This window comes from Lichenostomus cassidix, chromosome 3, assembly GCF_008360975.1.
Source record: "Lichenostomus cassidix isolate B80296 chromosome 3, HeHo_3.0, whole genome shotgun sequence".
In the NCBI taxonomy this organism is placed as follows: Eukaryota; Metazoa; Chordata; class Aves; order Passeriformes; family Meliphagidae; genus Lichenostomus; species Lichenostomus cassidix.
In genome coordinates, this window is record NC_139483.1 from 52,763,152 (window position 1) to 52,784,194 (window position 21,043).

General features: G+C 39.0%; 1 long non-coding RNA gene across 2 annotated transcripts; it reads left to right on the forward strand.

Moving 5' to 3' along the window:
- The first annotated feature begins 6,968 nt into the window (after positions 1–6,968).
- On the forward strand, positions 6,969–20,790 carry LOC146439713 (uncharacterized). Of its 2 annotated transcripts, none has more exons than XR_014851297.1 (3): positions 6,969–7,078; positions 7,977–8,179; positions 19,671–20,790. It is a non-coding gene; the product is annotated as an uncharacterized LOC146439713 (long non-coding RNA). The 2 variants fall into 2 exon arrangements; XR_014851296.1 differs by lacking the exon at positions 19,671–20,790 and adding an exon at positions 13,836–14,159.
- The last annotated feature ends 253 nt before the right edge of the window (positions 20,791–21,043 follow it).

Here is a 21,043-nt window from a genome sequence, read left to right on the forward strand (position 1 = left end):
ACATTACACTGCCACACTGTTCTAGTAAAAGTAATAAAAAGTGTTTGCACATTAAAAAACAAAACAAATTGAAAAAAAAAAAGGTGCTAATCAGCTGTGCTTCAAAACAATGCAGACAGAGAGAAATGATGCTGTCTAAATGGTTTGGAATAGTCAGGCCTATTCTATTACATGTCTGTACCAGCAGGATATAACAAAGGTAAAGATTTAAGGCAATTTTGACACCTTAAAGAGAACTGTTAGCACTGCATAGACTTTCAAATCCAAAGAGGATTCAGCCTGCTCACTTACTGCCTTCCACATCTTCAAAGGACCATGACTCTTTTTTAATCTTTTCGCTTTGCTGTGAAGCCATAGGAAGTTATTGACTTTACAGGCAGTTTTAGTACACAATCAAGCAAGAAAAAATGCTGGTGTACTCTGAGGCTGAGTTCAAATCTTTGTCTCTTTGTGTCACTCCCCTCTCTGTGCTGAAGCAGAATTTAAAAGTGTGGAACAGATGGTGATCTGTTATACAATGTTTTGGTTTTTGACCCTCTTGTTGAGCCAAGATTCTCTGAAGACTTTCAGGGATGCTTTGGCTACCTCACACATTTTCCAAATGTAGTTGGAAGAAGTTTTCCACAATAATATTGCTTGATTATAATTAGGTACAGTTTGAACTCTGGATCTCAGCTCTGACATCGCTCTTCTTGGAACAGATCTGGGGTAAGTGAAGGCTGGAGGTCTGCCAGGGAGTGCGTTTGCTTGCTGGTCAGTGTCTCAGTGAAGTGCTGCCTACTTTCCTTTCAGGCCAAGTGTAAGAGCACTTAAATTTCCCTTTGTTTAATGCCAGAAGGTGCTATTAGAACTGATGCTTAAATCACCAACCTCCTTGGAAAAAACTGGAAAAGGAACTTAGGCCATGTGTTTGAATAGGTTTTCCTGAGCTCTGTGAGCATGGACCTTTCCTAAGTTTCACTGGGGTGAAGAGCTCAAGTTTCTCTGCCCACCAAGAAACAGATAGAAGGTGAAAAAGAATGGAAAGCCAAAAATCAAGAAAGGCAACTGCTGGGACTGTGGCCCTAAGTGAGTACACCTGGAGGCCCTTCTGCCCACAGTGGGCCTTGGCTTGAGGCTGAAGTTGCCTTTCACCATGTCCAGTGTGAGGGAAGAAGGACTTTGTGTCCATCCTCACATTTGCATCTGTATGAAACAAGCTTTCATCAATATCCCTTCCTCAGAAATCCTGAATATTAGCAAACATTTTGGGCTAATGTCCAATTAATGTAGGTTCTAAAATAACATAAAATAAGTATGATGAAAAGATTCAAAAATCCTACACCAAACTATTCAAAGATCAGGAATTCAGTTTTGCATCCTCATCCTGATTGTACTTCAGCGATGGAACGAATCAGTTTGCCTGTGTTCTGCAGCTCCTAGAGTGACAATGGACAAACTTTCCTCCCAAGACTATGCATGGCATTTTATTTTTCAGCTGTATGAGATACCCAGAGCAAGCAGTTCAACTGGATATTTTTTTCTCATTCATTTATTTGTTATCTTGTCATCTTAGCACCTGAATGGCTCCTTGAAGAACAATTAAACCTTAAAAACCTTCTGTACTAAATTGACAGAACTGCTGCCCTTTAGCAGAAGCTTCTGATGAAGTCTAAACAATAAGACATGAAAGTACATGAACATAATTTAAAGGCATAAGGTCCTAAAAATATACCAGTGATGACAAGCACTGACTTGTTTTGGATGTCCCCATTTTGGGACATCTAACCTGAGACATTTAGAATTGTCTTGACTATATAGATGAGCTAGGTGATGAGAGGTTTTAGAATGGGAATATTAAAAACCCTTCAATATTTAAAAATTCTTCAACAACAGATTTAAGAAATTTATTAATTACATACAGAATAACTGAAAAGTAAGGGTTCTGTTTTATCTAGTTCTTGTTTAGCATTTGTCTTCTCCATGTGGAAGTCAGGACAAGCAGCATTAATTACATTTCCAAATGTTTCCAAATTTAGAGGACTTTTGTAAACCACTTGAAAATACTATGAATGGAGGACTAAAAGCTTGTCTAAACATGTTCAAGGGATAAAAGTGTTAGTATCTACCTGAGTTTTACTTAATGTTAGAGAAAAATCATCGTGAAATTAAAAAGAGTCTAATGAAAAGAAAACACTTGGGAAGCACAGATACTTGCAGAATCTACTGATGATAGCTTTATTTTCATGGGCTGAAATTATAAAAATGAAAGAAAGCCTTAATGCTGCAACAAGAAAATTTTTTTTTTTTTTGGTATCGTGAGAACTAAGCACTGAAGAGGGGGAGTTTTAGAGAAGAACGTTTAATACACAGCTGATTTGGGCCATAGGATTTGCTATCATCTCAAGGACCTTTGGAATCTTATTTTTGGGATTCTCATGCCATGAGTAAGTCAGAAAAAGGGGTTCTGTTAGAACTTTTATTTTCTCTCTCTTGCAATTTTTCACATTGAGTGTGTGAGCCTCAAAGGATTTAATCTGAGGAGGATTTGAATGAGAACAGAAAACTGCTTTGCTTTATAAGGTTAAAGAGATTGCATTTAGTGAGCTGCAAATTAAAGGGTTTGCCATATGAGATGGTAATCCAAAATATTGCTTTAAATAACATCAGGATGGATGCAGACTCAGTTGGAAAGAGGTAGGAAGCTGTATGGCTGTGGTATTGTTACATATTGAGGACAGGAAGCACATGTGAAAGCTATGGAATACTGCTAAATGGAGACAAGAGTAGTGATTCATTGGTTCCACAGAAAATGTTTATTTGTTTACTTGTATTTTTATAGTTTTTTAATAGACCAGGACACGCTTTCTTTCAGCTTAATGATCCTCTGCATCGCATCTTTAAATATAGAGGGTTTCTGGAGTCCAATTGTCAAAAAAAATCAAATAACTTTTCCCCTTCATTGAAAGCAGCAGAAGCTAAGAGACTTATACAATATGCTCATGTTTGGGTTTCTAATAATTCAGCTTAGGATGCCAAAACTTTATCAGCCTTTGCCATCCTGAAGAAAGAGCACCAGCTCTGGGTTTCTGCCGTCTTTCATTATTAGCCTAGCATCCTAGTGCTTTTCTCAATTGCATCCATGCCACCATCCTCCTGTGCCATCCTGTCTGGGGTGAGCTGGTAAAATTTTGCATTTATTGCTGGAATTCTAGTTTCTGTCTTTTACTTTTCAGCGAGAGACCTGGGGAGAATTCATTTAGTTCAGCTGAGGCATTAGCAGCCTCCTCTCTGACAGCCATTACACTATCATGACCTGTCCTGCACCTCTAACACTGATCTATTCATAGTTCTCATATCAGCATGCTGGGCAGGTTTTTATGCTAAATCATCTTTCTTCACTGGTCCCTACTTATACTGCAGCAAATAAAAAGGCTTAGATTAGTGCAACGGGCAAATGGGTCTCTTTATATCCTACCGTCTCAATGTGATTTTCCGAGTGAATTAAATGGATGGAGTAGCAAGGCTGGCCCTGAGACAGACCCACGCTGTGGGGAAGCTATCCCACAGAGGGAACCTCACTCTGCCAGGTTGTTTGGTGTTTTGTGCTATTGACTAAGTGAGGTCAGTGAAATGACTTCCCCTGGTGACGGTGAGCAATGTCTGAACACAAAGCACCAGAGGTAAATCATCACTTTACCAGCGCTGTCCGGAGAGCAGCCTGGCCCAAACTCCCAGGACATGGCAGATCCTCAGTGAGGAATGGTCAAGTTATCCCGTGTGGTCTGTGGGAGCAGAGATCCTATGGGCACAAGGCTGGGCCAGGGAGTGCAGGCTGCAGCAGCTGCACCGGCAGGAACAGCAAGCCAGCCCTGCCTCCGAGAGCTCACCAGGATGAGCAAGGAAACAACAGATGGAGACAGGCAGACGGAGGAACACCAGGAAACACAGAAAATATTAGTCAGCATCACAGGCAGTGACCTCAGCATACCAAAAGTCTAAATGTTGTCAAGTCTTTTGTAGGCAGCCCAAGAATGGAGGGCATTAGAGATGATGCCGAAGGGAAATAATGAATTGTTTCATAGAAATTTGCAGACAGGGGCTCCTGAGCATATGGGGCAGTGGAAGATGAAACATAAATGTGTTTGAAAATCTATTCAGAGAACCTTTCAAGCTGCCTAGTGGAAGATTTTATGGGTGGGAGCCTTTTAAGAGGCTTGCTCTTGGTCCAGGGTATGAAGAGATGGTAGAAGGCCTGGAGATAACCTAGAAACCTTCTCCTAAAAGCAATGACCCTTAAAACATTCATCTGGATAGGTATGGGTGAAGAAAATGCTGCATGTGAGGGCTAAAGAAAGAGAAGATACACTTTTTGGAAATACTGAAAGAAAAGGGAAAGGAAGGCATCATAGGACTTGTTGGTAATAAACAGGGAAGATTTCTGTGTGCACAGATGGAAGGTACCACCTGAGCAGCACAGTGTTTTTTCTGGCACAGCTAGTTCAGATCACAAACTTGCTCTGTTTTTTAATGAGAAGGGAAAGAAAGTAAGATGTAGCTATACAAAACCCAGCAAGGGTTAATGTCCTGTCTGAGTAAAAGAGAAGAACTTAGAGAAATGTCACAGTTGACAATTTTCCTCCAGAGCTGAAAAATAATTAGAAGTCCCAGAAAAAGCAGGTGACAGGGTGAATTTCTGAAGCACTGGTGGATGATGTTGAAAATTATGGAGAACAAGACCAGAACTTGGGGAATCTTAAGCAAAGAGATTGATGTAGGCGATTGAAACACAGAGGAAGAGAAGCAAAAATAACTCATTGGCAGTCCCATTCAAATGAGGAAGAGTGGGAAAAGAGGAACTGCTAGAAGTGGAATCAGCTAAAGATCTCCTCAAGGAGTGAAGTAGGAGAGGCTGTTGGCAAAGCAGCATTAGACTTGGAGAAATCCTTGTTTGTGTGAGGGTCATGGTCTAGACGGACTGAAATTTGGAAGATAAGAGATGTACTGAGAGATGAGAGAGAAGAGTAACTGATATGAGATGAGGGATGGCAGAATGGCAAAAACTAATAGCACTGATGGTGTGTGAGAGTGGGGAGTGAGGGTAGGCAAGCACAGCAGATTGTGTGGGCAGGCAATTAAACCAGTGCATCTTTCGATTCTGTTTCAGTTTGGATTCTGTGGCAACAGAAACCATTCTGGTTTGACACTGTTTTGAGCTTGATAACATTTCAAAATACTTGTGTAGGCTCAGCTCCTAGTCAAGAAAAAGAAAATATTCAAATCAATTTATTGCTAGTGGTAGTTCAACTTCCTGGAGGTAAAAATTGATGTGATACTCCAAAAAAATAGTGTTAGAGAAGGGTGGTGATAATATAAATGGGGAAATGTAGGCAAGGGAGGGAGAGGGATAAAAATGGAAAGGAGAGGAGGAAGAGACTGAGATGACATCCTTGGGTGGTTGCAAATAGATTGGGTTAAAAAAGAAGGAAGATAAAAAAGTCCTTTTAAAAAAATGCTGTGAAAATTTAAGATAAATAATGTTTGGGGAAAATCCCATTCACAAAGAGTGCAAGGGGTGTATACACCTTTTATGCAGCCAAGTAAAATGCAAAACAATGGAGCTGAAAATCAAGTCTGGGAAAAAAAGCAAAGCAGCTCCTGGAAGAATTGTTAAATAGAAGAGCACAAAAAAGCAAATGTCATCATAGATAAAGCCACAAAGGTAAAAGTGACAGAGTTGCTAGTTCAAGCAAGCACAGGCTCTTATTTTTACATATTTTGTAATTTAATATAACCTAATGATGTCTCAAATTCAAAACAATTCAGGTAATTCAAAACTAATCCTTTGAAGACTGTAGGAATACAGTATATACATACATTCTCTGAAGCATTCATTTGGCAGGGAGCCTGGAAAATCCTGGTGTTTTGTGACTGCTCACATGTAGCAGTGCGCTGCCAAAATTTCAACAAGATGGTCTGACACAAATTTGCCACTGAATTGATGGCACACCTAGTTGGCAGGCAGGATTGGTTGGAAAAGAGAAATTATTTTCAACAGGGAATTCTGAAAAAAATCCCAAACCCCTCAAACCCAACACCTTTTACTCAGATTTTCTCACAATTTAAGCAAGGAAACAAACAAAACCTTGAACCAAGAGCTAAAGTGCTTGGGGATTTTGAGAAATCAATTTTGTTTATGTTCCCAGCTTTTTATTAGTGTGGGTGTGGGGGGTGTTTTCCCTGGTGCTCGTGAAACATGTGATGAAGGAAGGGCCTGACACCTTAAATCTGAAAACCAGAGGAGCTTTTGATACTTCAGGTTTTTTACTTATTTCTATTACTTTTATTTACTTTCTTGGAAAATATTTTGAGAGTTCAGCTGTGGCATTCAACTGAATTATGGCCACTGATAAGTTTTGCAAGTCTTGTGTTTCAGAGGAAGGGCAGGGGGTAGATGAAAAAGGTAGGAGAGGGTTTTATGGGGTTAGAGAGAAGCTGGCTCTTGGAGGGAGCACAGGACAGCTTGTGGGGGAGCTGCTGTAAAATATTTTCAATTTTAAATTGTAGGATTTGGTCATCTTGTTACCAAATGTCCAAAATATTGAAATTTGAGATATTTTGAGCCAGCAGCTATGTTTGGCATGCCAGAAATCTTCATTAGACAAGACAGAGATTTATAAGTCCAGCTGGATATAGATATGTACTAGAAAAAAATACCATGCATTGTTGATTTGACTGGGCTACCATAGTGGAATGAAAGGTACTTTTCTCCTACTGGCTATAGAAAGGCAAGAAAATTGTGTAGCTCTCTTTGCTAATTCCCTCACTGTGGCTGCTTACTTAATTAATCAAAAAATGTTGCATGCTCAAGAGACACCTGCATGCCTTGCAAGGCAGATTCCTGTCCATTTCTTCTGCAGAACAGTAAAGAAGAGTCTGAAAAGCAGGGCCTCCCACAAGAAGATGATCTGATGGAGGCACCAGAGCCTGTGGGGTTGGCTCCTTAGGCAATGCCACAGAGGGGAGAGCTGAGTGACATCCCTCTCTGCTATATAAGAAGTGGGGAGCAAGCTAGAGGCTGGAGTATCACTTCTGAAAGGTAATGTAAATACTTTGAGGAGACTATAGAGCTTAGTGGATCCAAGACTGAAAAGCTACTTGTATTTTCATACTATAAATAATGTAGAATATTTAACAATGCCTTAATATTGATGTTGGTGGCATACTGGTAAGCGTTACTTAGCAAGTCAATGAGAATAATGTCAGACAAAGAGGTAGAAATCTTTTATCATAGATATATAATAATATTTTGCTATCACCGTTGAGGGCTCTTGCTAGCCTCTAGAAGGCAAGTTATTTTCCATGCTGATTTCCTCAGGATTAGTGTCAAGTATTGTTATTGTCTTGTATCTCTGCATATACTTATGCAAGTAGATGTGTTAATACAGCATTACATTGTATTGTTTAAAAATGTATAGAGATGCCATCTGGTCCAGCTGCTGTGTGGGCCAGTAACTGCTGTATTGCTTTATTTATATCATTCTGGGACATGCTTGCTTTTAGAATTTGGGGCTAGTAATGTTTGAGAATGAAAATATTTAGCTGAATAGAAATGGAATAAGATAGGACTCCTTGGATAGGAACTGGGTGCTGAAATTTGGAAATGTTCATTTTCTATGTTGGTGTTACATTCTGTATAAGATCTTGGGCTTGAAAGCTCCCCAAGGAGTTCCTAGTTTGTGTATTATTTTGATAGAATTGTCTTCAATTTAGTTCTAACATGATTGGCCTTTGCCTTTTAAAATATTTTCCTAGATTACCACAGTAGGAGAAACACTGAATTCCTCTACAGTTCAAGCAAGCATTTTTGGGATTGCATGTGCATGTTTCAGAACTCTAAGTGTGTACACATTCGCTCACACTACGTATGTGACTGACCAGGTCACACACAGCTGTTTGTGGGTGAATCCACCCTGACAGTCTGTGTCTTCTTGCAGGGCAAAGGCAATTGGAGGCCAAAGAGTAACAGCTGAAGGAGGAACCAAGGGAGCTGAGTCCTGATTACTGCAGAGCTATTTAGCACAGCCAAATCATTTAATCTGCTCCCCTTTTCAACTGCTGCCACCATGTTCAGCTGGACTGTAAACTAAGGCAACTGTCTCCTATCATGCTGTTCTAAATCACAAGATCCTTATCTCAGGTAGGGTCTCTGGGCACTATCATATTCTAGACAATTAAATATATCTCATGGCTTAAAATTGTTTCCAATCAATTTTGTGTTCAAGAATTATTTTTTTTATTCTGGCTGTATGTGGGATAATAATTACTTACAATTAGACTTGATATTATTTCTCCAGAAGCCAAGGGGTTGTACTGGTGTCACAGAGCTCATTTAGCTGTTTTGTATTAGCTTTTTGTGAGAATTTTAAAGAAAGGATGATTTGGAAAGTAAATAGGAAACCCTCATTTTAAGGTTGGAGATTTTGATGTGAGGTCATCTGCAGTGCATGGGCAGGGATGTAAGTGAAACTCCAGTGATACCTGTTAAGAGGAGCTATCTCTGTCAACAAACCATCTCCTTCCATCTTCCCTTTCTCTACTCCAGAGTAAAATGGAATTCGAACTTCAGAAAAGACCACAGTTCCTTTGGGGTTTGTCAAATCTGTAAGAAAAGAAGAGTCTTTATTAATACACACAAGAGCTACCAAACATCAGTAGCTTTTCTTTGCTTTTATAGCACAGTAAGGATCAAGTACTTTCCCTGCACAGCTACAGTGGTGGCCTGAGATGAACCAAATACTCTGGCTAAGGTGCTCATTTGTTCTTTTGAGACCTGAAGGCTTGATGATACCTAGACACTGTGACATGTCCTGTGCAGGGCAGTCACTTGGAAGACTAGGATTGGCTGCCATGAAGAGGGCTACAGTCCTGCACAAACACAGGTGAGAAGGGCAGTGCAGCAAATCAAATGCAAAATTTTTCACCCACAGATCATTGCAGGGACCCAGTTATGTTGCACCACTGTCTGCCTACAGGTAGATAAAATCTTCCACATTTGGACCTTACTGAGTGAACTAGAACTTCTTTTTTCAGCTTTACAGTGCTGTTGTTTTCTTTATTTTAACAATGAAATGCAAGTTGTCCCTACTGCAAGATGACTCCAACTCCACCAGACACCTTTTGTCCAAAGCTTGTGTAGTAGAGCCTCTCATTTTTTTAAAAACGAATGAATTTAACTTATTCTGTGAGAGTAAAAATGAGCTCCAGCCAGCTCATAGACAAAGTGCTGATTCAATGGGTCTGCAGAAGATGATCAGTGAAGAATGCATGGATCACATCGAAACAGCAGAAGACAAACTGATTCCAAACTAAGGCTGCTGAAATAGGCTTGCAATTCAGGTTTTCTGAAGGAAGATTTCAGAATCAGACACAGCAAAGAACTGAGGTGTTTATTACGAACTGTTCCTCTCATGACATATATGATCAATGGAAGGTAATGAATGTTACTAACCTTCAGGTGAAGAGCCATTGAAGAAGGCTTCCTGTGTGGATGTTTTGACTGTATGAAACCAAAAGCCAGTGCAATATTCTTCCCTGTTAATCTGACTGCATTCTTGTGGAAAAGAGGGTGCAATTCTCACAAGTGCAAGGCACACAGCCTCAGAGTGTAGCAGGACTCTGTGAGTCTCACACTTCATGGGCACAACATAATGAAGGAGAAAATAAAAAGGGTTGCAGACCAGTGCAGAAACAAGACAGACCTAATCCTGGACAGTAGTGCATGTCTGAGAATCTGCTAGAAATTGGTGAGCAGGAACAAGAAACTAATTTTCATCCAACTACAAATAGCAGTTGGATGAGCCATCTACAGCCTCATTGTGTAGCCCAGAGAGTTTTAGAGTCTTTAGTACAGTCTGATTTGAGTGTGGAGGTGGGAAGAGAAAGAGAAAAGAAAAAATTCCCACCTACCTAGCATCCGAGGAAACTTTGGAAATGCCTGAGTAGACAAGCATGTTGTCCTGAGATATTGCTGGGTGTGCAAAAGCTAATGAAAACTTTATGGCTTTTAAAATCTACAGATGTCATTGTTTCCAATGCAAACATCTACAGGAAAGACTTGGAAAACTGTCAATGTCACACTCAGTTAATAGACAGAAGAAGAAAAAAGTATCTTATTCTGAGCTAACATCCTCAGCCCCTTTGTATTTCTCCTCATTTCAAGCGCATCACCTAGTGATGAAAGTGTGACTTATATTTGAATCAAAGAGTTGAATCAAAGAGTTGCAGAAGAGAGCTTTGGAAAGCAATGAATTCAGACTTGCTCACGATGTTCAGACAGCATTGGCCCTTCTTCCCCCATCTTTTAGGTTTCAGACTAATAGGAAAGCTTGCATCTTCTAAAAGTATGGGGTTTTTGGATAGGGATGGAAGGAGAAGATGACAATATTCACAGACCTGTGGCTTGTCAGAGTGGAAAAATTTCAGTGTTTTTGTGACATATTTTTATTTTTTGAGAAAAGATCCACTCTACAAATTGCATGGATTTTTAGCAGAGACCCAATTCTTACATTGTTCTTTTTATTTGTGCTCGAAGAGCATTCCCTTTAGTGTGATTAAGGAATAATTGGATTAATTTTGCATTGTGGTAAATGGCATGGCATCCTTTTCATGGAGTTTCTGGTTCTGCAATTACATTTCTGCAGCACTGTCTAGCAGTCATGAAAGATTAGCTGTGTTTTCTTCTTCTGCCATGCAGTTCTCTAATCTGTCTGGAACAAAAATAGATCAAGAGGTGCAGCTTTGTAGATTGTATCAAATACTTGTGTGTTGCTTTGTGACTGTTGGGTCATTCTTGGATACATAGGGTTGACATATATCTCTATAAGAATTATTTCCGGAATTATGTGCTGTGCACTGTCACAGGGGTGTTCTCTTTCTTCCTTTTAACTTCAAATTTCATAATTAGAACGAGATGAACAATAGCATACTCTCACAGAAGAATAAAGATGTGCTCGACTCCTTTTCTGCTGCCTTTGAAAGATGAATAAATGGGTATTTTCTGCAGCCTTGCTTAATCTTCTGTTCCTCTTCACACCTTGCTCCATTTTTGAGTATTTCAATAGGGATGCATGAACAGCTTAGATAAGAGTCAATTCCAGAAAGAGCTTCAAAAGAAAAAGGATGAGGCTAGGCAGCCTGGAGAATTCCTTTGGAAAACAAAATTCAGGTGTATTTGAAAACATATTGGTAGAGGCCTTTGTTTTGTTGTAATTTTACTTTTCCTGTGTATATGCACCTTCCTTCCTTGCTTCCCTGTTTGTCCCTTTTCCTTGCCCCTTCCTTCCCTTCCATTCCCTTCCCTCTCTTCCCCTCCCTCCAGGAGGGTGCACGATACTTTAAGATCATGCGTCTGTGACAAAAGAAATAGTTTCCCTTCTATCTCACATCTCTACATGTTCAGAGGAGTACAAACTTGCACGTTACTTATGCAGTTGTTTCCATTCGGGGGCATGGGGGATTTAGCAGAGTCACTCTCCTTGCTGTTAATGGGATTTGTTCAGCTAAAGCCTTGTGCAAGACAAACCTTTTCAAAAGAGAGAATTTCTTCAGAAGTACAGATAGACCTGGTTAAAGATCCTTTTTCTGAGATATAAGGCAAGATCTTAGAGCATATGTAACAATTAAAGATTGTGAACACCTTTTCACCAGTTAAAAGACTTAATCTCACCATTATAGCCATATTTCCATTTGGCTAATTACTTCCTGCTGTGTAAAATTCTTCCTTTAATTTTACTTAAAGGTATTTTTTATGCTTGTCTAAAATGCCTATGCAATGTATTGCATGATTTTTAAAGCTGAGCTCCTCAATTATCTAAAAAAATATTTGCCAAGTAAATGTTTCTATGAAAATCGTCATTATCCATCAAGTGATTTACTCCATGAACAGTATTTGCAGAGCTATGCAGCTGGTTGATTACTACGAAAAGAAAAATTACTCTAATAAATTAGTTGAGAAAAAAAGGTAAAAATTAATTAAGATAATGTATATGTTGGATAATATTTGTCCAGCTGTTGTTCAAAGGCTATCAACTTCCATTTTGCTGGGCTTACATACTGGTAAAGCAATTCTTCTATAAATAGTTTTGAGTTTATCCTGTGATCTGCCATCCCTACTTGAAAAATGCTGTATAAATGATCATAATTATGATTGTAAATCAAACCCTATTTTAAATATGAGCAAAATTTAATAGCATTTGAACAAGTAGGGCAGTGGTGCTGTAGATTAATTGAGTGTCGTGTGGTCTGATGTGTGCACATTGAGATAAAGTCTAAGTTTTTCAGAGTCTGGGAATAACGTCTGGCTTCTGGATGCAATGGTTTGCTTGTTCTTTTTGTAAAGATGCTAAGTTTCCCAAAACTGTCGATAGTGCAAATACAAATCATTACAAGAATTTTGTCCAGTTCAGTAGACAATATTTCCGACCATAACATACCTCAAGACTTATTTTTATGAATTGTTTTGTTGCATTGGTCACAATACAAAGTAGATCACAAGACTTCTGTTCATTCTGTCCTAAAACATGCTAGATGACATTTCATTGCCATTAAATAGTGCAGTAATAGAGGAAGATATTGCTTTGAGTCTTCAGAAGTTTTACCAATTACAGGTGAGTAAAAATTACAATATAGCTTGACATTCTTTTATGTAAATTTAAGCATACTAGCATTTTTTTATTTTAAAAAAATCAAATTACTCAGCACCTTCAGGGTTCATAGCCCTGAACAAAACAAATACCTCAGCCATATAAGCTGACACATTTTAAAATTGTTGAAATATGCTCAATTTATTTAATACAGAGACAAGCGTTTCCTTTTCTGTGATCTTCTCTTCCTTCAAGAAGGAGAGCAGAGAAACATTTGGAAAAACTTTTTTAAACCTAAATGGGAAAAGGTGAAAAAAAAGGTAAAGGAGAAAGAAAAAACAAGTAATGGAGAGGGAAAAAAAAAAAAAGATTAATTGCACACACAATTTTCAGGGCTTTTTCTTTTCTTAGAAACTTGTTTGAAACATTCAACCTGAAATAATGGTGAGGTGATTAAATTAAGAGATGCTGCAGACATTAATGTCTGTTTGCATTAAAGGGGAATGACTCAGAGACCTTACAAATATGTGGGTAATCAGAAGAGGAACAACTGAATTTCAGGGTTGATAAATGCAAGATAGTACACATTCAAAATGCTCACAGACAGTGCTGGATTCACAAGCCTCACTTGGATAAAAGAGCAGAGAATCATGGTAGACAGCCCAGTAAAACATCTGCTTAGTGTGATGTGATATCTGGAAATGCAAATAAAGCATTAGAGAAATACAGAGAGATGTAAAAACTACTGTATGTGTCAGTGGCATGTTCTCAGCTAGGCTATTGCATTCATTTATTGTCATTCCATGTGAGAAAGGTAACAGATGAAGCTTAGACACATGAAATGTGGGCAAAGCAAATTTATAAAGCATTAACAAATTAACAGAAAAGATGAAAATGCAAAAGTATTTTTAGAGGAGCACAGTCTTTGAAACTACACCTTGTGGAGAGAGTTTTGGAATAAAGCACATGTTAAAAGAAAGCCAAGACCTGATCAGCAGGCTGACGGTGGCAGTGGTCGCAAACTGGGGCATCTGAATGAATGAATGAATGAATGAATGCTTCGCCAAGTGGAGTATAAGGATGGTTACCAGTCCTCAGGTATTGATGAAGCCTCCTTTTTTTTCTTTTCAAAACAAAACAAAAGCAACAAATAATAAAGGAGGTCCACTGCAAATATAATTCTCTTGTTCTTTTCCCCTCTGTGTTTTACAGGAGATGGTTCTCCTAAAACACTGCAGTGTTCATCTTGCTGGAGGCTGGGGCAAAACCACAGCAAGATGTACTCTTTCTCCTTCAGACTGATGGAAACCTGATGAAGAACATTTTCCATAAATCTTCCACTATCCCTCATCCCTTATGTGCAGATGTCAGAAAAATTAGGGGCTGAAATATCCTCCCGTGAAAATAGAGGATTTTTAGAGTGAAATTTTGTTTCCCTCCACTTATCCTTGGACTTGATCCCACTTCATCTGATTGCAGTTATGTGTTTGCAGATGACTGAAATAGGAATAAATTGTGTCTGTTGAATAAAACTTTTCCATCAATGTGAAATTCTCTAATGACAGAACTTCACAGAATTGTGTGAGAAAATTTAATTCCAAATCAGTGAACTCAATCAGCCTGTTGTTTGCCCCTTTTTCTTCTGATAGTAAAGGGCTGAAGGATTTGTATGTGCTATTTAGTCTTGCATTTGGTAACTCATTTTATTTCTGTATGGAAATAACTGTAATGGTTTGTGTGCTTATTCAGCTCACAGCTAACATACTTGCCTTAGCATCTCCAACCTTTTATAGGGATGACAATATTTTCTCAAGCATTGAAATGTTAATTCATGTGTGATACCAGGTACTAATATGAAATAGAGTTGATGTGTAGAATTTTCTACCACCCTTATTCCTGCCTGGAGTTACAAACTCTTGCTCCAAGGGCTTGACATAGCAATACACCTGAGAATATTTCAGAATTTCCAGAGTGAAATATGAAACTTATGTATTTGAATGATGTCTTCTGAAGATTCAAGTCTGGCAACATGAAAGCTTATCTCCCCAAAATTAGGGCATATTGTACTGAAACACAGTACAGAAATATTCAAACACAATAGCAGCAATATTCGAATCATCAGGATTATTATTAGGAATCATCATTTAGAGAGTAAAGGTTGCTTGAAAGGTTTGTTTCAAAATTCTTTTTCTCTGTTCCAACATTCAGCTTTAAAACATCCAAACCCATCACATCCTGGTGAAGGGTATAAAGTAAGATAGTTCAATTCAAATAGTTCAATTCAAAACAGAACAGGTATGAAAAGAATGGGAAGAACCAAGCTGTGAGAGGTGGCAGTTTTTTGGTTTTTTTTTTATTTTTGGGTTTTGAGATGTTTTGGTTTTAGTGATAAGTTTCAGATTTTTTTGTAAGTGATGTCTGTTTTTTGTTTGTTTGTTTGTTTGTTTGTTTTGATTGGGTTTTTTACCCTCCATTTTGGGCATACATTGGTCAAGCTAAAATCAGTTTACTGAACACAAAGATAGAAGTACTGCTTGTGCTTCAGCCATTCTAATATTGAACCATTCTCAAAAGTAGGTCTCTGGTAGATGATATCTTTTTATACACTCTGATTTTCTATGGCACAACTACAGAATCATTGTGTCTCTAGGCTACTGCTTTATCACTAGCACATTAATCCTGCCAAATGTCTGTTATATATTGTGCCATGGAAACTCTGATGAGAGAAAACACAGTGAGCACAACTTTTTGCATCCTTTTTCCAAGGTCTTGACCCTGGTAGCCTATGAGTTAGTTGAAATGATTGAAACACACAGGTAAAGAAAATAGAGATTCTGAGCACCTCCTGAGGGCTGGCAGTGAGACACACAATCTTTTATTTTCTGTTAAAATCCAGCCTATTGTAGTTTTCTTATGAGCTACTAAATAAGTGGCGATATAGGGAAGATACAAAACCCATTTATCAGGATGTATGCCTGTAATTTCCTCAAAAACTGCTAAACCAGGAGAGGCACCTTCTGCACCCTGTCCATAAAGAGCCTTGTGATGGAGTGGTCAAGGACAGGATGATTGAGTCACCAGACAAGGGGATGCACCTCAGATGCCACTCTTTGGGTTCCAGTTGCTTCTCTCAGTCACCTCAGATATATGACAGAGGTTATTTTGTCACACCCATTTTATCTTACTACATTCAGTGAAGCTGCAGTGGCTAGATAGCTGTGTGGCCATGCTGTGTGGTGCTGCCAGTAATGAAGAGAGCAGCTGGTCCCCAACCTGGGGCTCAGCCCAGCACATAAAATGCCACAGGTTGACAAAGGGAGGTTCTGTTGCTTGTTTGCTGTGGTGGCAAAAAGGCTTGAATCTATTTTACATGCACACAGACACAGAGGCTCTTCAGTAAGGAGGTGCTTGAGGAAACAGCTGTGGGGCTGTCAGGAGTGCCTTACAGCCAAACTGAAAGATGGGTAGATGTTTTCTCTGCTTCTGAGGATGCTTGCTCTCCTTTCTGAATCCTGCTAAATCTTCCTGTCTTATAAAGAACATTTTCCCTTGAGACCATAAAGACACTTCAGAAGAGAGTGCTTTCCCCCCCTCCTTTTCAATGCAGTACATTTCACCAAGGATGAGGAATTTTCTAAAGACCTTCTCTCCTTTTACATTCAAATTGCACAGCGGTTGAACTGTGAGCTATGCTAGCAATATAGCCAGTGTAGGTTTGCTTTCAGAAAGAAAGTAGAGCTTTCCATCAAAAACATTTTATTTGTCAAGCATTGTTTTGTTTAAATTGGGAGTCAAATGAACAGTTTCCATGGCCCTTAACTCACAGAATTCCGGTGGAAGGTTTAATGCAAATATATGGACAAAGTGCTGTTTGCTCAATGCCCCTTGTTAAAACATTGGCAGCTCATCACAAATTCAGGAACATACCAGATGTCTGATTTAGTGTAAAAACACAGTGAGTCTGAGAACTATGGATAATTTCCAGCATGAGTTGTTAGATACTGAGATAGTATTATTATTGTTATTATTATCATCATGATCATCATCATCACTATTAGTACCACTGTTAGTTATGATTTATTTGTTATTAAAGCATACCTTTAAAAATCAGAAATAAAGGTACAGAGGCAAGCCTGAAAGAGAGATTATCTTTCCCTACTGTTATTTTGCCCTTTCAAACTGGCACACAGTGATTGTTATATCCCTTCAGAAGTCAGTGATGCACTTTGTGCTTCTGGGAAGTGGCATTCCCATTCATACATCTGAAAGGCAGGTCTGGATTCAGAGCTTCACTTTCTATGTTTTGCACAAGTACTACTTCAGTTTCCTCCCACATGGGAAAAATCAGGTTTTGGTAAAACTGACCCTGTAGCATTCATCGTGGCTGATACCGCTGACCAGGACACTGGGTATCAACCCAAGGATGAAAGAAAGGCAAAGTGCAGTTACACTCGGGGTGATTTTTTTTTTTTTTTTTGGTTCAGTTATTGCCCGTCAAGGTTGTAGTAACCAATGTAAGCACGAGCAATCTCAGGACTGACAGGTTTTTCAGAGATCAAGGTGATGTTATTCTACCATTGGCTCTTTGATCAGAGTCTGATACTACTGAACTTCAGCCTGACTCAAGGGAATATGCAAACGTTTCCCTGCTGAATCTGAGTGTGGTCAGGAAAACAGATCTTGCAAATTGGTGTGTATATCTAGCTATATCTGCACTGAGAATTTAAAGAGTATATCTGCTCTAAAAGATAAACTTGGGGGATTTTCAATAGCAGAAATGCTATAAAATAACACATAAAATTGGGAAATACTGTGAAATGGGCTGATGCAAGCTACATAATGCTTCACATCTGGCTGGGTTACTCTAGACAAAACTCTTTTGTCTCATATTTACAGAACCCAGTTTAGAAGAAAAATAATAAACAATAATTTATTGCAGATTTCTTTTTCTCTTCTTAGTGGATGTTACCTTTTTGGCTGCAAATTAGGTAACTGAGAGGTAATATTTTGGATTAGTCAAGCCATTCCGCCTGTGAATGTGCTTATTCTATTGATGTGTCTACAGTGAACAGAGTAAGACACCTGCAGCTTTAAGAGATTTACTAGTTTTCCTTTGGAGAAGAAAAAGGGACTTTGGTAATGTCTTTAATGTGATTTTCACTGATATTTTTACACTATTATTTTAAGTGGTCTATGTCTGACTTTTGAGAGAGACTCCAAATTGTGCAGCAAAGCATATGAAAACTGAGCACAGAAAGTTAGTAGACATTACTGTTGACTACTCATACCTCAAAAGGTTATGTTTTTTTTCTAGCTCCAATACATCCAGACCTGTCTTTGGAAAAGTCTCAGATGCTTTTGTGTGGTGCAATGGTCACACCCAGTGGCCAGTTGGGTTAATCACATATGTGTATTCCCTATGGATAGCTGAGGCAGTTTGTTACAGGAATTTCTTCTTATATACTATGACAGCTTGGAATCTAACTCGATAGCAGGAAAACAATGCATGTCCACCTTCACCTCAAGGTTTGTTCCCAAAAGACCCTGGCTGATCAAAAAGAAGGTCTGGACCATTCATGAAATGAATAGCAAAGAGGTGATGAATCCCCCGTGGAGACATTCTTAAAATTAGGACCTTTGACTATAATGAGCTGGTGTTTTAAAAGAATGATTCAAGGACAGGCTGAAATAAGAAAACCTATGCTTCTCCTTAGTTTAAATTCAGCTTTCTTTTAACTGTGGAAAGCCTGAAACATTTGCCTGATTCTTCTTTTTTGGCATTATCAAGGTAATTTGAAAAAAAGGACCATTTTTCTTTTCCATAAATGAAAAATGTATGGAAGCACCATGGATAAATCAAAAGAGGTGCATGCATATAACCCCCCTCCCTCTCCTCCCAGTCTAACTATAGCATCCTCTATTAGCATCACAATGACACTAATGTTTTCTTTCTCCCAATGTAGACCATTTTGTCAAGGTCCCTGTTTTCAATTAGTGTCAGCAAATGACACATGGGTGGGAATGCTACAGGCATGTTCAGTGGAGGTGGCACTGTGGTTGCTGGTTTTGGGGTGGGGGAGGGGAGAGCCAAGTTTCAAGGGGGAAAAAAGGGAGGGACTATGCTTCATATAAACCTTTGCCTTAATGCTCCCAAGGACACAAATGTTAGTTCCCTTGCCCACATCATGCTTGTGCAAGTGGTCTCCTCTAAAGTCCTGTGTGGCATGGTAGGGTTCATTTACATAGTGTCGACCCAAATAACAACCAAATCACAGAATTAAAGAATCATTTAGATTGGAAAAGACCTCAAAAGTCATAAAATCCAATCTCTGACCAGCCACAACCTCGTCAAATAGACCACGGCAGTAAGTGTCACGCCTGGTTTCTTGAACACCTCTGGGAACAGTGACTCCACCACCTCCCTGGGCAGTCCGTTCCAATGTTTAACAATCCTTTCCATGAAAAATTCCTCCTCATGTCCAACCTCAGCCTCCCGTGGCTCAGCTTGGGTCTAAGTCCTCTCATCATGTCACTGCTTCCCTGGGAGAAGAGGCTGATCCCCACCTGGCTACACCCTCCTTTCACATGGTTTTAGAAGGCAAAGAGGTCTCCCCTGAGCTTCCTTTTCTCAGGCTAAACACCCCCAGCTCCCTCAGCTGCTCCTCCCAGGACCTGTGCACCAAACCCTTCACCAGCTCTGCTGCCCTTCTCTGGACACACTGCAGCACCTCAATGCCCTTGAAGTGAGGGGTCCAGAATTGGAAGCAGTACTTGAGCTGCAGCCTCATCAGTGCTGCATATAGAGGGAATAGTGAAATGTTTATTTGAATAAATTTTAATTGCTAAATCTTCATTACTTAATTTTGCCAGTCTTCCCCCAAATGTTTTAAATCATTGCTTCAAAGCCATAAATGAGTGGGATATTTTTCAGCTTCTTTCCAGTAGTCTCACCTTCTTTAGAACAGAAAATACCTGTCAAATTCTATGCATTTCTCTTTTACCTACAGCATCTGCTGCTTGATTTTTCTTGCATTTTTTTGTCCTCAGGAACTGGAAAAGTTGCTCCCTTCTGCTATGAAAAGTTCTGCTACAGCTTCTGCACTGTTGACTGGGTGCTGGCACCTGAAGGAGCTATACCAAGGCTTTTATAATCTTCTTCTACTAAGAAGCTTCTGTACATTTCCTGGTCGAGATGCAGACTTTGGATACTTGTTTCGAATATACTGACTGTAGTCTTGCTTTACTGACTTTTCCCTCACACACATATAATCCATGGTGTCCCAGGGCTCCACAGACCATGTATTAGACAAAGCAGAAAAGGCATTGACCACAGATTTTTTAAAAATAACTATGAATTCCTTTTTCTTGATTAAATTTTCTTTTATGCTTAGATCACTGAAAAAAATCTCAGCATGTGACACTGTGAACATTGGGAGAATGATACCTCTAATTCTCATTTGAACTGAGTCAATATCTGGAAACAACATAGGATGAATTCTTGCATCTCTGAAGTGTGCTGAGAGGCTTTATGCCAGGAATCTCCCCCAAAACCTCATGCACTAATATATCACAGCTGCTTTTCTGCACTGGGTTTTCTTGCACCCCCCAGCCTGGAGATACTCAGTGCAGAAGTTTGTGCTTGCTCTTAGTTTTTGCTTTGCAGGTCACATTCAAATGAAGCTTCCACATGGGATCACACTTGACAAAAAGGAGCAGTTATACTTTAAGAAAGAGAGTTGGCCTGCTTTTTGTATCAGTTCCCTTGTTGGTTGTTTCAATATGCAGGTGATATAAAGGGACTCTGTCACATCCAGTTCATCTTACATTCAAAAGTCAACAAACCCCTTAAATTTAGTGAAAGTTTTTGTCATTTAATAAAAATAAAAAAAAACTTAAGTCAAAATACTTTTCTGTGCTGCAAAATAGCACTGGTGCATGGGAATCATATAGGAAAACTTTGTATAAACAAAATAAAATCATCAATGCTGCTTTCTCTGTCTAAATTTATGGAAGCTAAAAAAAAATGTTTCCCTACTTTTACTGTATTGATATAATCCCATTTCAACTCCAGTTGACACATAGGTCTATTTATGTTAAGTGTCAATTGTTATTTAATGATTAATAAACAATGGAGAAATTTGAAATGATTTGTAAAGTTCTTTGTAGCTTCTGTGACCTCATGTTGGAGTAAATAAACAAAAAAGGAGGAAATAGATGACATGCCTGTATGTGTTACACCGTTAAATAAAGTCTCCCGTGCTTTATCTTCCCAAAATAGGTATGATGTGTTGTTTTAAATGGCACCAACCCATTCTATTGCAAGTATGGAATCAGATTTAGTAGAGAAATACTGAGTTACCTAAGCCCCTACATTTTGTGATGCAGATGGACAAGGAGTCCTTCTGATCTGCTGTTGTTTT